The sequence below is a fragment of the Amblyomma maculatum genome, chromosome 4 (assembly GCF_055883805.1).
Source record: "Amblyomma maculatum isolate TAMU_Amacu chromosome 4, ASM5588380v1, whole genome shotgun sequence".
NCBI lineage: Eukaryota > Metazoa > Arthropoda > Arachnida > Ixodida > Ixodidae > Amblyomma > Amblyomma maculatum.
Genome location: NC_139347.1, coordinates 75,588,189 through 75,605,464, shown reverse-complemented (window position 1 = coordinate 75,605,464; position 17,276 = coordinate 75,588,189). Strand labels below are relative to the sequence as shown.

The following is a 17,276-nucleotide window of genomic DNA, read 5'->3' as shown; positions in this document are numbered from 1 at the left end:
TTTCCAGTGATTGGCGCACCACCCCATAATGCTTGAAGTATGCTTTTGTCTTGCACAGGCTCAACACCCTCAAATTGGCACAAGCTTGTCACTGAATAAGAGGCTCAGTGGTGAAGTACCTGCTTGTTCTTACAGCATGAGCATTAAAACTTCTGCAGTTTTTGCACCTGGATAAGTTTCAGAAATGGTTTGTAGTAGTTTACGCTATTACCTGATTCGCTTCTCTTCATCAGCAATTCGAAAGGCCGAGATGTGCTGTCACATGCACAGTGATGTTTTCACAATTACCTCCAATTGCTTGTGGGTCATAATGAATTTACTTGCAAATATTTAAGTTCAAAGCTTCCGTACCTTTCGGAAACATTGTATTCAGCCCAGTGGAAGGTGCGTTGCATATCTGCCGCCAATGCACTGCCATCATTCCCACGTTCACATAAATTTGATGCCTATAGCAATCAGTTCGGAGCAGTTTTGAAGCAGTATTCTGTTTTGGAGCAGAACGGAGCACGGAAAGCAGTTTGGGGCAGCACTTCTACCAGACGCTTTCAGCGCATGCTCCACGAACCTGCAGAGTCCCCATAATCACAGGACTGTGCATGTGGCAGCGTGCAAACACCTAAAATGCATGTCACAAAGCAGGAGACTGAATTTTTCAATTGCTGCAGCATCTACACTGACATTTCCAGCCTTTATGGCCCCCATACTGCACATCACCAATCTGTCCAATGCGCAGCGCTAACTCTTCACGCAGGCAAGGCTCCCAGCTGCAAACGTTGCACCACTCGCAATGCCACCAGTGCTGACTCTCCTTCCAATGCTTTGCTTTCCTACATGCTTTTCGAAACCAAAACAGAATTTTCACTAAGGGTCTATCAAGCACTAGCGATCCTAAGCACCTGCTCTTTATTTTTGGCAGCCATGTCAATTCATGGCAGCTATGCTGCCTGTTGACAACTTCACAACTGAGTGGAACCGTGTGAAGCAGTCATTGAATGGCGTCACATATGCCAAATGGGGGCAGAGGATTTATTGCGCAAGGCAAATTTAACGGTAGGACTTCTGGTATCTGGCACGGGCACCTGGTCCACCAAACTTCTTGGGCTCGCAGCGCCTTGGGTCGGCTACAAGCAAGGTGCGGTCATACTGGATCAGGGTGTCCTTGATCTCCTTCTTGGACTGCTCATCCACATCTGCAGGTTGTCATGAATAAAGAGAAAGATGCAAGCATGCTGTTATGACAGGCCGATCACAAACATACATTTCGCACATAGTCAAAATGAGCATAAACTCCACGCCTAATCACAACTGCTCCACTTCAGTGCAATGCATAGCACTGAAGGGACAAATTCAACAGGCCTGCAATTTACATCCAGACCAGTCGTCGTCCAACTGCTGCATCCACTGTTTGTGAAAACGAGGGTTTCTCCTTCAGCTGAGCTCATGCTGCCACATTAAACGAGATGGAACTGCATATAGTCTAGCCCGGTTATAACGAAGTCCGCTATTTCGTTGTATCTGGACTATATATAAAAAAAAGAGGCAAATTTGAGTAAATTGTTTCATCGTCGCTGGACAAAGTGGTCCAGCATTCCTTGAACAAGTTTTGCAAGTGCGGTCTTCAGGATCGCGGCCTCCATACCGTCCCAAAACCTCAATATATAGAACACAGATATATTGAATTATTGCATCTTGAGGTAACAGAGCGGAACACAGGACGGGGGCACAAGATTAGGGTGCACAAATGACAGGCTGGAAGAACACAAAAACAACGTTGAACAAAAAAGCAGGCATTTGGGGATCCATGTAAGAGACTGCGCGTCAAAAACTTGCTCCGTGCAATTCACACAATGTAAAGTGCTAGCAAAACAATGAGCCGCTGGTTCGCGAGATAATTGAAGCCGCTGAGATAGCTAGACTGCAGGAACGATGTGTAAGCAAACCGCCCTTCTGTTAACACAAAAAGAAATCGAACTGCTGAATGTGCAATCTTCTCCATGAGCGTTCAGAGAGTGCACCATGCTGTGTGCAAAAGAAGGTTATGCGGCACGTGTATTTATTTATCTATTATTATGTTTTATTTTGTTGTTTTTTACTATAACTATGCTGAAATGTGCAAGTCATTTGTACGCGATCTGTGGCGTTAGGGTATAAGAAGTTGAGGGTTTTCCAAAATAAACGTTGAAAGTCAGTGCTCGTTGTGTCGTCCTCTAATCTTGTGCTCCCAACCTGTGTTCCGCGCTGTTACCTCAAGATGCATAACCAACATGCTCAAGCTGCTATTCTAGTGAATTATTACGTATATCGAACATTTCCTATATCACGAGGAAAATCACATGCTTTAATTTTGTATTTCGAACGGGGCCGGATGTACAATGGATACAGTGGACTCCTCTTAAACGGTACTTGAAGGGGATTCAGAAAGTGTTCCATTTATCAGAAGTTTCATTTAAGCAAAGTACACATATTTCGTGATGCAAAACTTTATTCAAATTGTTCCAAGCCTTAATGTTGTGGGTGCAAAGAAAAAAATGAATCAATCTTAGTTTGCTTAACATTTTTCAATTGCTTTTTAACGAAGTAAGTGTGCATACTCGACAAGCTTGGCAGAAATTCCACACACCCCTCATGTTCAAAGTAGTGTTGCAGAAGTGCAACCGCATCTTTAGCTGCACTATCTGGCACTGCACTTAGCTCAGGGTCCTCACACTCGTCACTGGAGGAGGAGGACTGGTCGTCGGCTTGCACCTCGGCAATCATTTCTTGAAGACTTTCCTCACGACAGGTGCGCACGTGGGCATCCACAGCCTCGTAGTCCTGTCGCGAAAAAGGAGCACAGGGCACTACCTGCCTGAATCTCTTCATGAGGTAATGGTTCATGAGCTCTGAAGCCTGCATGGTGGAAGCACCTCTGCACTGTTGTCGCCTGCACTTGTTCCCAGGCACGGACCAAGATATGTATCGCCGACAGCAAGTCAATGCTGTAGTCCTTGCCACTGTCGGCACAAAGAAGCATGCGGTGGAGCAGCTGGCGGCGGTAATGCACCTTGATATTCTGTATTACCCCCTGATCCATAGGTTGTACCAATGCAGTCGCATTGGCAGGCAGAAACTCGAGGCTGATGGACTTCAGTCCTTCCACTTGCCCATGGGCAGGGCAATTATCGACAATGAAAACAACTTTCCTGCCTTGCTTAGTAAACCTTGCATCTTCCTCTTGCAGCCAGTTCTCAAATATTGCCATGGTCATCCACGCTTTACTATTGGCAGTGTACGTCACAGGAAGACTTCGCGTTCCTTTGAAGCAACGTGGGTGCTTTGCCTTCCTGACTACAAGCAGTTTCAGTTTTTCGTCCCCGCCATGTTCGCGCCCACGAGCACCGTAATGCGCTCCTTACTGCGCTTCCCACCAGTGCAGGCTTCGCCTTTGTAGGCCAGTGTCTTAGATGGAAGTGCTTTATAGAAAAGGCTCATCTCATCAATGTTGAACACGTCTCGTGGTTCATAGCTGCTTAAAATATCCTGCAGTGGCCCCTGTTGCCAGTCGGCGCACAAGTCTTTGTCCACGGAAGCACTTTCACCGGAGATTGTCTTGAAGACTAGGCCATGGCGTTTTTTAAAACGGCTGAGCCATCCATCGCTGGCGCTGAAGTTGTCGGCTCCTAGTTGCAAGGCTATCTCCCGCGCCTTTTGCTCCAGAATGGGACCGCTTATCGGAAAATTAGCGCTCCGCGCACGCTTAAACCATAAAAAGAGAACTTTTTCTAATTCCTCATGCGGCGTTGTCCTCATCCGCATTCGGCTTGAAGCAAAAGTCCCAGTCTTCACAGCTCCTTGTATAGTGGCCTTGTTCTCCAATATCCGCGACAGCGTTGACTTCGGGATGTCGAACTTCTTCGCAACTTCTGTTTTCGACAGGCCGCTTCGCTCAAGCTCCTGAAGAACTTGTAATTTCTTCTCAGCGAGAGCGCTTTGTGTGGTCGTTTCTGAACGTTCTCCATCACGACCAAGCATCGACCTCGCGTAGGCCTAACGCAGAGCACCGGGACGACACGCGACACGACGATCCGGCACGGCGGCAACAACGATGGCTACTGGATTGGCTTGCCTCAGCTGTAGTTCTGGCTGTGAAGTATTTGTTCATGGTTGTGAGATTACCGTTGCCATGTGCGAGAACATATTTGCTGGTCAGATTCCGAATGTTCAGCTTTTGTGCCGTTTAACCGAGGGTAACAAATAAGCGGTGTTTCAATTAACCGAATAATTTTACTGTGTTGGTATAGGAATCCAACCAAATAACGCTACTTAATTCCATTTATCCGAAATTTTCATTCAACCGAGTTTCGTTTATTGGGCGTCCACTGTATATCAAACTCCACCACCCCAGACCACGTGCGCTCTGTTGACAGGAGGCGGGCTTTCCCGCAACACCCTCGAAAAGATAGTGGTGGCGCCAGTCTTTGTTATCGTGCGTTCGTGTGTGGTTTGTGTGATCGCTTATGCCTGGCTTAGGCCTGTCATACGTGGTTGGTATTCTGTTGTGATGGCTACAAACGCGAAGCAGAAGTCCCTGACATTTGCCGCGAAATTAGAAGTTATCCAGAATGGTGAAAAGAAATCAAGTGCTGCCGAAGCTTTCAACATACCAAGTAGCACTTTGAGGAAAAACAAGACTGACATAAAGGCCAAGGCAGAACAAAACCAACACTCAGGCGTGCGGCTGGTGCACAAAGCTGCCTTGAGAAAGACGTTGAGAAGGCGCTGCACAAATGGTTTATCGACACAAGGACCCGCAATATTCCTTTATTGGGACCGATGCTGCAACAGAAAGCTAAGGACTTTGCGTTCATTCTCGGCGCTGAGAACTTCAATGCCAGCAGTGCAGGAGTTAGCAGAAATTCGCAGAGAATCACAGCAGAAATTACTGCCAAGCGTCCAAACGAAGACGCTGCTGAGATTGATCCAACAAGCGCTGACAGTGCGCCTCTCCCGACTGCCACTGAGGCTGTAGCTGCGTTGGCCCTTGTATGGCGCCACTGCGGCACAATAGAAGGCACCGGACTATCGCTGATTGATCGTCTAGACTATGTTGAGCAGGCCATGGTGAAGCACGCGGTTTCCAACTTGAAGCAGGCTACGATGCTACAGTACTTTCAGCCAAATAAATAAAATACTTTGTTAAAAGCTTCAAGTGAGTATTGCGCCCCGATTGGTTCATTGATTGATTTGTACTAGTTTTCTACACGATTTTATTTGTCGAATTCTGGCTATATCGAACTATTTTGCGATCACCGCGCTGTTCGATATATCGAGGTCCGACTGTACATCTGCAGTGTGTCAACTGCTGCGAAGGCCACTGCAGAGGGGCGCAACTAGCGTCGTCGCAGTCACTCTCAGAGGTACTCTCCGTCCCTTCCGTGACATTCCCGGCAACTTCGTCAATTGTGAAGTCCTGCGTGGCAACAAATTCATCGTCGGCCGAAATGAAGTCCATGTGAGACAGACCTGGAGGCACAAGGCCCAACTCTTTAGCAGACTCCCATAGCTGCTCTAAGCAGGCTGTCATGGTGGCACCATCAGCTGTTGCAGCGATGTCAACCGTGGCTGCTTCATCCTCTGCAGGCGCCGTGTTCGCGCTGCTGCTCATTTTCCGACTGGAAGTCATCATGACCAAGAGCGAAGCCCAAATCCTTAGCCTTCACTAGCATGATGGGTCCACTGAGCGGGGATGTTCTTTGATCGGGTATCTATGAACCACCTGTAAAGTGCGGCTTCTACGTCGTATGTGGCACACCGAATCCTCTTTCGGTCCCCGCTGCCAATGTCGCCATCGAGAATGGCGTCAATCTTGCTGCCGTTCTTGATTATCGTAGTGTGTGCGCTGTGCAATTCCATACTTCCGAGCGATATCACTCTTCTTCACGTTTCGGCGCACTTCATCCAGAATGGTAAGCCTAGTCTTCAATGACAACACTTTTCTCTTTCCCGTTTTGGTGGGGCTCACGAGATTCGACATTGCCGAGAAATCGAAGGGTCAGGTCCGAGAAATGGAATAACTGAGTAGGTCCGTTGTCAAAAAATTGCCCAGGCGCAGTCGGGGGTCACGAGATATCAAAGGTGAGAAGCGGAACAAGGCTGGAAGGCGTAATGGCCTCAGAGAGGGAATGCATACAAAGATCCACGAAAGCGGAGGAAACGCTCCCGCGACGCTTCCTCCCAGACTCTCTCTCCCGCGCCCAGAACCGAGAAGAGAGAAGCCCCAGACAGAGAAATTCAAGAACTGCAATTGGCCAAGTCTACCACTGCTCCTTGACGTAACTGAGAATTTCCTTTTATTTTCTTACTTTTGTTACCTCCCGCGCAACCGGCTCAACGAGACGCCACATCACAAAGACGACATGTCAAGCGATGCACTGAAGCAACCTTTCTATTTGCGGGAAAGCAGACGACACTGTGGATGCGGACGTCAGCCAAATTTTGTCCTTAATTTTGCACAAAAATTTGCCTGAGGGCGTAAAAATCTCCCTCCCGATGGATACATTATTTTCCATTTGGTACAAAATCACTTCGCTATATCCACTGACGTGCCTTTATTTACTTCGTTAAACTGGACCCAAATTGTATTAAAAATGCAAAAATGGAAATTGGAACTTCTTTCGTTATAACCGCTATTTCGCTACAAGTGGCTTCGCTATAACCGGGCTGACTGTACGCTCACCCTGCACACCCTAAGGATTTGTACGATTCAAGTGCAACAGTTATATTCCGCACGAAAGCGCAGCAGCATTATGCATGAAAAAAAGAGTTATATGAAGTGATTCGTGCAATTTGCAGGTGACCAATCGAGGCAGCACATCCGAACCCAAAATATGTCATTCAGAGCCACAGCTTCAATGCAAACCGTTGCAACACTAACTCTGCTTTGTCACAATGATTAGGTCCCAGATACTGCTGAATAACCACTAGTCCAGACCAACGATGCTCAAAGAACTGCAAATATTTTTATGATCTTTACTTCCATTTAATATAATCGGTTTCAGTGCTTGCACGATAGAAGCCAATGGGCCTGTATATGCACATATTCAAACATGAGCTTAAATCATGACCAGCAAAATGACAAATTTTCTGAATTGAGCATCCTTGAAATGCACTAAAAGCTTAGGCAGCCAGTCAACTTTCACAGCTCAGTTTCTAATACGGAAGATGCAATTTTTATTATATAATAAAATACTAGGATCCAAGTGGCAAATGCCCTTCAAAGGAGGCCAATGGTGTTAAGCAAATGTCCCTTTTCCCCTGGGCAGCCCTCTATGATACCATGCTAAGCCAGTCTGATACAGCTCAATAAAACATGGCAGGTGCCTCTTAACCTTCAATCAATAACATCAGCCAATTTTCATGACACTACAGTTAATCCAATTAAGCTGTGGTGAACCCACCACTTTCATCTGCCACACCCTGCATTGTTATACCAGCAGGATACAACATCATTAGAGTTAGTTTATGCCAGTGGCTGGAGGGCTGCCTTTGAGAGCAAATGCAAAGAGTACAGTCGCTGACCGATCTTTCAGACTCTGATAGACCCGGGAAATCAGAGCAATCGAACAGTAAAAAATCTGTGAACATAAAAAAAAATGCTTTTCTGCGATAAATCAGCTTTACAAACCAGGACCTTCACCGCTCCCGATGTTTTGTTAACTAATATGTTGATAATAGAGAGTTAAAGCATGGCACAAACTGCTACTGCATTGTGCTTCAGCGTGCCGCCCATGCGCACGCAACAGCTTGATCCGATACGGCAGCCGCCGTCACCAGTGTGTACAGAACACCGGGAAGCTTGCAAAGCGTTTAAGGCGGTCACCACACACACAGTAGTGCCCCGCAGCAGAAGTGGATTGTGCTAACCTACAACCACTACAATCCACCAGTTAGAACATCTCAGCCAGTCATGCCACTGTTATGTCCATTTCACGACATTGACGCTGCAGGTCACGCTCATGACGCAAACGAATTACACGCGGCGCGCGAAGCAACATTCAGTTGGTAGCAAAGACCCCGAGATGGAACTCGCAAGAAAAAAGCCAGAGTAATGAGAGCCTCAATGAATGCACTGACCCCCACTTTACCCCACGGGCATCATCCGCACAATCTGTGGCGGACAGTGCTCACATTTCATTTTCAGTCCGGTTGTGCACTCTTTGTAGACTACAGCAATGACAACGACGAGCGTTACTGCGCTGCCTCAAATGGCAACGATGAGCAAAGAGCTAAGCTAGTCCGTCCGAATGACCCTGCTCAGCCTAACTTTCACGGCCATGCAAAACCAGTTATTTACAACCTCATGTCTATGTCATGCCGAAAAAACAATCTCCACAGTATTCCTGCAACCAAATTCGGTCGAAAAAAAAAAAAAAAAAAAAAGGAAAAAAAAAAAAGCTTTTGGACACCATAGAGTCCCAAATATTGGTCGCGAAAATTTACATTTTCCCATGGGGCACGGGGAGGTTCCTGAATGAAGTCAAAAATATTGCACAAGTCTAAATTATTGGAGTCTGAAAAATCAATCTGCTACCATAAATGTTTGGATCAGCAACGACAGCATCATAAAATATGGAAGAAAACTTACATTTCTGGTAGTAGGCAACCAGGGCCTTCGAAATGGCTTGCCGGATGGCTGTGCAAAGCAAAGTCAATGAACATTTAGAGCTGTTGCAACATTTCATATCTATAGGCAGCACTTTCAGTTTAACACTTTCCTGCCACACGCCTATTCCCATCAATAGGCAACAATAAAATATTTCAGTCGTATTTTCCCACTTCCAGAGCACCCCTGAAGAGCTAGAGGCCATCCACTGGGTAAAAGGGGAACCACAAAGTAACCCAATTATGATACCAGATATAATGGCACATCACTTGTAACGATCAAATTTCTTGCATTTATCAATTTCCTCATGGTCTGCATGTAAAAATAAATCATATATAACAATACGATTATTAGCAACACACAGGATAAAACGAAAGCTTCCTGCCAGCCCGGAAGAGGTTTACCACAAAAAATTTGCCTGAATGTTTGATAAAAAAATAAAACATGAGCAGAGTGACATAAAAACTTGGCATAAATGGTGCAAATGGACCAGTGTAGAAGAAATCATCAACGGGGCGTTGCGTGTGGCCTTAGGAAATGAGCACTATTACAATCACAAATACTGGAGGGATGAGGGGAAGCTTTGCTTAGCTGCCACTGCGCAAAGGGTGCGGCCGCCTAAGGAAGCGATCCCAACTCGCCATTGCTTTCTACAAACCGCATTTGTTACTAAATCTCTTCCCTGCTTAGACCAACGCAAATAAAACTGAATTCTATGAGAGATAAAAACACAAATAGCAATGCATACTGCCTATAAATGCTTATCTACGCTACTATGCAGTGAAAGTCTCAATTTCAAATGCCTTTGTGCCTCACTCGGTAGCTAAATTTCTTAAAAACCGGGCAGTTCGGATCATGCTTTCCCAGATGTTTTTCTTTTTTCCAGAGTTCCTGAAAAAATATATCGACGAGGTTTTACTGTATTCACCACCCATCCCCACCAACCCTTGCCAGTTCAGATACAGTGATAACCGGTTAAAACGAGCATACATTCAGGTTTTCTCTATATCGCTATAAGTGGACTGCACTATATTCTATAAGATTCGCTTTTCCAATGCGTGGCGTCATTTAAAAACCCTACGGAGTCAAACCAAGTGACACAGTGTATTGTTTACATCAGTTGTTCTCAACCATGTGTGTGTATGGGACCACTTGAAACTGGGGGAGGGGTATCTTGCTCAGAGCAGGTCGTGGAATTGGGATTGCGTCAAGGCTAAACTGCCCTCTTAAAAACATGCACCACGGCCGACAGAGGCGACTACGTAAGCTACTAGAATGGATTAGACTCCTCCCAACATCGTGCCGCTTACTCGTCGGACAACTTAGACATTTTGCATTGCAGCCCCGTGCAGCAGTGCCCTGGAAACTGTCTGGTCAGGATAGAGCTATCCCGCAACCTTTTTCTGTGTGTGTGTGTGTGTGTGCGGATTTCGTGTACTTTAAAAATCACTTGGCGAAGCCCCATTTGAGAAACACTGGTTTACATTATGGCATCTGCATAACGTGCTGCTGCCCCATTGCCCTGCCAACTATTCACTAGGGGTCACATTTTCTCACATAACCAAAAAATTTTGCACACGAAAGGTTGACACTTACTGATGTAATGCAGACAGTTCAACTGCAGAAAATGTTTAAATAATTTTTGCCCTACCTGCGTAAAAAAATTTGTAATTTTTCTTTTCATATCGTCTTGAATAAATATGGTTTTTGACAAACTCTTATTAAAAGCAAATTTCGCTTTTAAAACATGATGCCATGAACTTCAGCATTAAAAACCTCTGTTAAACTGAAAAGCTCCAATCCACAGTCAGACGCCAGGGCTAGTCTCTATCATCTGTCGGCTACACCTTGTCACTTTTCCTCTCATCACTTGTACAGCAATACAAGTTCAATTTTTACTTATCCTGAGCGCTTATGAATCAAGCTTGCTTCAATTCCAATGATCTAAGGCCAATGATACACTACATTTTGAACAGTCTACTCGGGGTATATGCAAAGTTACAAGAGGATCCTGACATACCAGCTTCATTTAATTAGAAAATAAGAGAAAGAAAAGAAAACAGAAGGGCTTTGAAAATGCTCAACAAAAATTGCACAGACAGACTTGCCTGCAATCACTCTTAAACAAGACGTGAGCTAGCACAGGTAAATGGGAAATATCCGTGGACACTGTCACATACAAATCTACCATTAAATCCAGCTTACCGTAGATCTGGGCAACGTTACCACCGCCCTTGACACGGATCCTTATGTCCACACCAGCGAAGCGCTCCTTGCCCAAAAGCAGAATGGGCTCAAGCAACTGCACAGAAATAAAGCATGGGTCACACAACTAATTCTCAACTGTAGTCATTAAAGGGTTGCTAAAGCAAAGCTGCCAGTGTCTGCAGGTCAAGGTGCACATGATGAAAAATGGAGTGCTCAGCGTTTTAACGTACAGCTTTGGAATTAAATTATAGTAGCTCTCTAGCAGTTCTTCGCTCGTGTGCACAGTGTCTGCCCATTTAATTACCATTCCTTATAGCACATAGCCCCAAGTTACCATGCAATCCAGCTACCAGTCATAAGAGACTACCAAATCAGATAAGCCCCATTTTAACCAAGCCAAATGAATGTGCACACATGGCCTAAAAGTAGTGTGCCCGACTCTGGCTCCAAAAGCCCCAAAGTTGATTCTTACATCCCCGCTGCCTTTCCCACCTCAAATGTGCAAAATAAATCGACAGTTCCTCCCAACCTCTCAACTGCGTGACAGCAAAGCTTAGATGGAAACATAAAACTTTCAGCAAAGTTTGTCATCTGTCAGATTTGCATACTTAGCATCTTGGGTTTTGTAAATAGCTTTGTATTAGTTTATGCGTATATTGTTACATCATACAACAGACAGAGGAATCAGTGTTCATATATTTCACCTGCCAGCTGATTTTCCGGAAAAAGGGGCCTTTAATAATATCGTGTTAAATGTAAGTTCGAAATGTCACGTGAGCAGTAAGACGAAAGACGCCTAGAGCAGTAGCTGCCAATTTGAGAGGCATCTAGCACAGTCCATTAAGATAAACAAAACGACAAAATAGACAGAGCTACACTTCCAACGACGTGTATAGGGCAAAACGCTTGCGCCTAACAGTTTTACATTTAGTGAAATTCAGCTCGAAGAAAGCGTACCTCGCGGAGTGACGCTAACCGCAATAAGAACGAAGTGACGCACAACACTCCACGGACTTACCCCTGTCAAAAAACGACCAGTGCATCAGAAATACAACATCTGTTCCAACACGCAAGCCCGTTACATACTATGAATGAAACCGCTACTCTTGTCAAATGAACAGGCAAGCGAGTATGAGTGCACCTACAGATGTCCAAGCAAAATAACTTAAATTCCAATGATCTCATTTATACGTGCGTCTAAAACGTGCTTCGAGGCATTCCCAATCGCAAGCGCTACCAATCGGACAATTACCTTGTAGCGCAGTGTCAAGGGCTCGATGTTCTCCAGTGGCCGGCCGTTCACTTTGAGCAGCCCATTGCCGCGCTTGCATATGCCACTGCAGTGGCAGTTTTCTGAAAGCATATGCAAAGTTAATGGCTGTGTAATATCAATGAGGACACAGTACTACAAGGTTATCTCGGGCGTCACCGCATGCTATCACAAACTTCATTTGCTGTAAACACGTGTAGCAGAGCAGACATTCCAACATATTCATGCAAATATGATGAAACCACGCAGTAGTGTTCAATACGCAACTGAAGCTCCACAAATGGCTCTACATTTTTGCCATCGCATACATGGCGCGACTAGCTAAAGTAGGCGAAAGGCTAACAGAGGTTTATAATAAATTTTCCCGGCACGATTGGGAGTTAGGCCTACACACTCACCTTCCTCCCGAAGACTTGAACAGATTGTATAGCTTCCTTCGTGGTCCTAAAAGAAAAAATTAGGGCATTGAGAATTCGTCTACGGAACCATCAAAGACATGCACAGCTTTATTAAGGGAATAAAAGTACTCACGCTGCCATTTTGTGAGCAAGCCGACCTAAACGTGGTCAAACCGTCAAACCACCAAGGAACGAAATAAAAAGGATGGTGGCACGCTCTCGCGGCGATCTCGTGGAATCTCGTCTCGACTTCAGCCGAGTGACAAGCTGATCCACAGCCTGGCGCTAACCAACCTATGTCCAGCATCCATAGTTTCTAAAGTACGTTTTGATATTTGCTTTAAAAATTCAAAGGAGAGTAGTTAGGAATATGTAGCTCTCGTACTTAACGTTCTCAACTTTGAAACCTTAGCTACATAGTTTCTGTGAATTCCGTCAGGGGGTCTACCATGTGCGTCGCGCGGAACTTAAATGGTCGAAATGCTACGCAAGATCAATCTCTAAAATACACAACCTCTAACACAAGTTCCTAACCTCGAGCAATGGGAGGCCATGTTGGTCAGCTCAGACCTGGGAGTTCAAACACGGGTCACTGATTGGGCTACTCAGGTCGCTGTCAGCCGTGGACTGATAGCCACCTAGAACAGACCATCTGCATCGTGCCTTTTCTGACGAAATAAATGTTACAATCGAGAATTTGTCAGCCGAGCAGGGGACGCGGCAGTCGCTGAGAGCTTCTCGAAGGACGGCATAGCATCACCTCACGATATTGCTATTCATGTTAAACTTGAAAGGAGGATATTCCCCACTTTAGACAAAGCCTTAGATAAGGAGCAGGAGACCACCTGGAGGAGACTCCAGACGCGATCCTTCAAGACTCCTTACCTGTTGTCAGAATTCTACTCCAGTGATTACGACCCGGTTGACGACTGGGCACGTTGGTATGGGTTCATACTTAACCAGCCAAAAGACGAGACACAGCAAAGAGGAGGACAGGACCCAGCCTTGTCCTGTCCTCCTCTTTGCTGTGTCTCGTCTTTTGGCTGGTTAATTACGACCCGGATTGTATACTATGTGGTGAAATAGCCACTTATGGTCACATATTGTGGAAATGTAAAGAGGAGCCGCACCGGAAACTCAATACATGTACCTACTCTCATAATACACCTACCTACTCTCGAGCAATGGGAGCTCAGACCTGGAAGTCCAAATCCGGGTGATTGAATAGGCTATTCAGGTCGCTGTCAGCCGTGGACTGATAGCCACCTAGCATGGATCATCTGCATTCTGCCTTCTCTGAGGAAATAAATGTTCTGCAATCAAACTGCCAGTTACGCACACAGTACTGGCCATAACATGGAGCACATCTCCACAATAAAAACTTTTGTCACGTGCAACCTAGCGAATATTAGACACTTTATATATATGTTAGCGCATGCCGTTGGTACGTTCTTGTATGAACCCAAGTAACCATCACATCTTTCCTACGAAATGAGAGAAAATTTCATGCAGCTGAATCGTGCTCCATAATATTTTGGCAACACCTGTACGTGCCAGCTTTCTTTGCTGAAGAAGGTACACAAGTAACTTTCGTTGGTAGGCAGCAGCTCAAATGGGTACTGTAGACTGCAAGTACTGCTCCATAAAAAGATTTGATCTAATATTCATTTTCACTTTTTGAACAACACGAATTTAAAAGCCTTTCAGCAGGCCGAAAATACTGGGGTTCGATTTAAACCCTAGTAACAGGCAAAACTATCATGTTACATGTTGTGGTGCCCATTGCAAAACACTACCTCATAAGTAGCTCTTTTTTTTTTATGCAAAACGTTTCCATGCAATAGTGCTAATAAAATAGCAGACGTGCACGGGGTACTGAAATACAGGTAGTAGCGCCCTTTTGTCTTTTTTGCTCACATGAATGTAGGCATCCATTAAGATGAACTGAGGAAGCTACTATTATTAACTTTACTGCCTCCATGCATGGAACTAAACTACAGAACGATATTTTCCTTCAATACAAACGAGTTCGGCCACATCTTAGCACACTAGAATTTAGCACAATCGTGTACCATGATGTCAAGCAATGTTGGTCTGTTTCTCCAGCCTGTACAAGTAGACAGGAATGACGAAACTTTCAGCATTTCCTCAAATGTTTAAGTATGTCATACAAAGCAAGGTGCAATTACTCGGAATGAACCAAATACCAATGCGCTGGCTGCAGAGCTGCCTTTTAGTGATCAAGAAGGATGCTGCACATGTAGCCATGAACCAAAATTGCAATATACCAATCCAGCTGGTCTTTCCTGCTGACACTACACGTCAAGATCTTCCATGCACCATTTTGAGCTCTAATTTGAAACTGGCACCCATGCCAGTACCCCCCCATGCAGATCAAGCTCATCCTATTCTTCACCAATACACTAAAATGGATAATGATGAACCAGGCTAAAAGTATAATAAAATAATCAAGTTCTTTATTCAAATCAGTTTCATTCAAGCAGATAAGCTTCAACATTGGTTATTTCCAACCAGTGACATACATCATAAAAATAAACACATCTGCAATCAAGTAACGCTACTGAAAATGTATATGATCTCATAATTTTAATATTTTTTTCAATGCTCCTGAAACGTGAAATGCCACATACACCAGTAAGTCTATGTAAGCATGTTGTGTTTGACAGCACAGCTTGCCAGCAAATGCATTAAAACTAACAATCTAGTCAACATTAAACATCTCGCCCCTAAATGCAAGGCATGAAGTAAATGGTTGTGAAGGGCACATAAGCATAAGCCATCCATTTGGTTCTTTTGCTGGCTCTTTAATGCACTCGGCAGTATCTTCTCCACTGACAGCCCCTTTTTCATCCGATACTTGAGCAGCTTGCTCTTGGAGACTTGAAGGTTGTGTGCTTCCAGCTTCAATGCTACGGTCTCTGCTTTCATTGAAATTGGCATTGCTAAAGATCACCTCCTCTTCAGTAGAAGTAAGTTCAACTTCTTTCACTTCTGATTTCCAGCCTACATTTGCCTTCAAAGACACATTAGTTTGCGTATCAAAGTCTGAACTTGCACGTTTGACATGATCTGCCTCACTAGAGTTGTCACTGTCTGTACTGTGGTCATCCCACTTCGACGCTGTAGTGCCATCTTTTGTACCAGCAGACTCAACAGGATCTGACGCTGTTCCATCACCTGTTAAGTGCGAGGAAGGAGCACTTGCCTGAAGTCCTAGTTGGGACTGGTTGATGGGGCTTTGTGCACCAAAAGCGTCACCTTGAACATGTTCAACAATCTCTTCGTGGTCTTCATTTTCACTGCCGTTTTCAACATCAAAACTATGGCGCGAATTGTAGTCCTCCATTTCATCATCAAATTCGTTTTCATCTAATAAAATGCCTCCAGTGCTCTCTTCGAAAGCATTACTAACCTGAGCTTCCATTGAACCCTCATTTTCTGAAGACTGCGGCTGCAATTCGTTCTTTTCTTTGGACGAACTGGGATCCCCAGAAGAAATGGTGTGGGGGGGGGGGGGGGGGGGGAAGGATTGCAGACACGATTGGGATAACAGCTGGACAGATTAGCTACAGAAGCCCATCACCCAGACGTGCCTACGTGACGTTTCAGCTCCTGCAGATGTTAACTGTTATTGCACATTGCAGAAACAACACCCAGAACATAAAGCAACGCTTACTTATGGTAGGCTGCGTGGTAGACGAAGGCAGAATAAAGCAGAAGGGCGATTGTTAGTCGCAGTTTCCAAATCGGCTTATGGACCTTGCCGTCAGATCTCCAGAGAAGCTTACGCGCGGCAACTTCCTCTTCACAAGATCTAGGTTTCAGCTGTCGGTCAGTAGAACATTTCTGAGGTGGAGGCAGCCTCAAGCATTTTGGACCAGCAATAATGGAATTTTCAAGCAGGTTAGGAGCAAATGAGTTTTGGGGCACGTATATGCTTAAACGCATTTGATAATTACAGTTGTCTATCCAGGACAAAATCCCCAAATTGATTCCTTCTTATGCAACGTTCAATGTATTTCCGCCTACACACAAGACAGACGGCTACAACATGTAGAGATGGTTAAGACAGCACTGCAAACAGAATTATTGATTTCGCACTTCCTAATCGAACACCAAAGTTTACCAGAGTCCTTCAATGCATTGAAGGACTGGTTTTGCTGAAAGCTCACCTTTATTTACTGAAAATGTGGAGTCTGCCACTCTGCTGTACTCAAGCACCAGTACCACGTCTAGAGTTCATATCAATAAGTAGAATATCTGCCCTCTACCATATGCATTCCCGTTCCGATTTTACGCCTGTGCTGATAAAATTAACGAGCACTGGTCAGTATTGCTTTTAGGGAGTGTAGATGCCACTGAAAGGCAGCTAGCCTTTTCATCCAAACCTCCTGTCAACAGCTATTTATTTTAGCTTCAGCAATGCTGGAGCTGTCTTAAAATTTTGTCGATAGGCCCTGTACAGCTTTATAACACCCTTGGATATTTCCAGTGATTGGCGCACCACCCCATAATGCTTGAAGTATGCTTTTGTCTTGCACAGGCTCAACACCCTCAAATTGGCACAAGCTTGTCACTGAATAAGAGGCTCAGTGGTGAAGTACCTGCTTGTTCTTACAGCATGAGCATTAAAACTTCTGCAGTTTTTGCACCTGGATAAGTTTCAGAAATGGTTTGTAGTAGTTTACGCTATTACCTGATTCGCTTCTCTTCATCAGCAATTCGAAAGGCCGAGATG

General features: G+C 44.9%; 1 pseudogene; it reads right to left on the bottom strand.

Moving 5' to 3' along the window:
• Positions 1-1,007: 1,007 nt before the first annotated feature.
• On the bottom strand, positions 1,008-12,787 carry LOC146191446 (small ribosomal subunit protein uS9-like; annotated as a pseudogene).
• Positions 12,788-17,276: the final 4,489 nt, after the last annotated feature.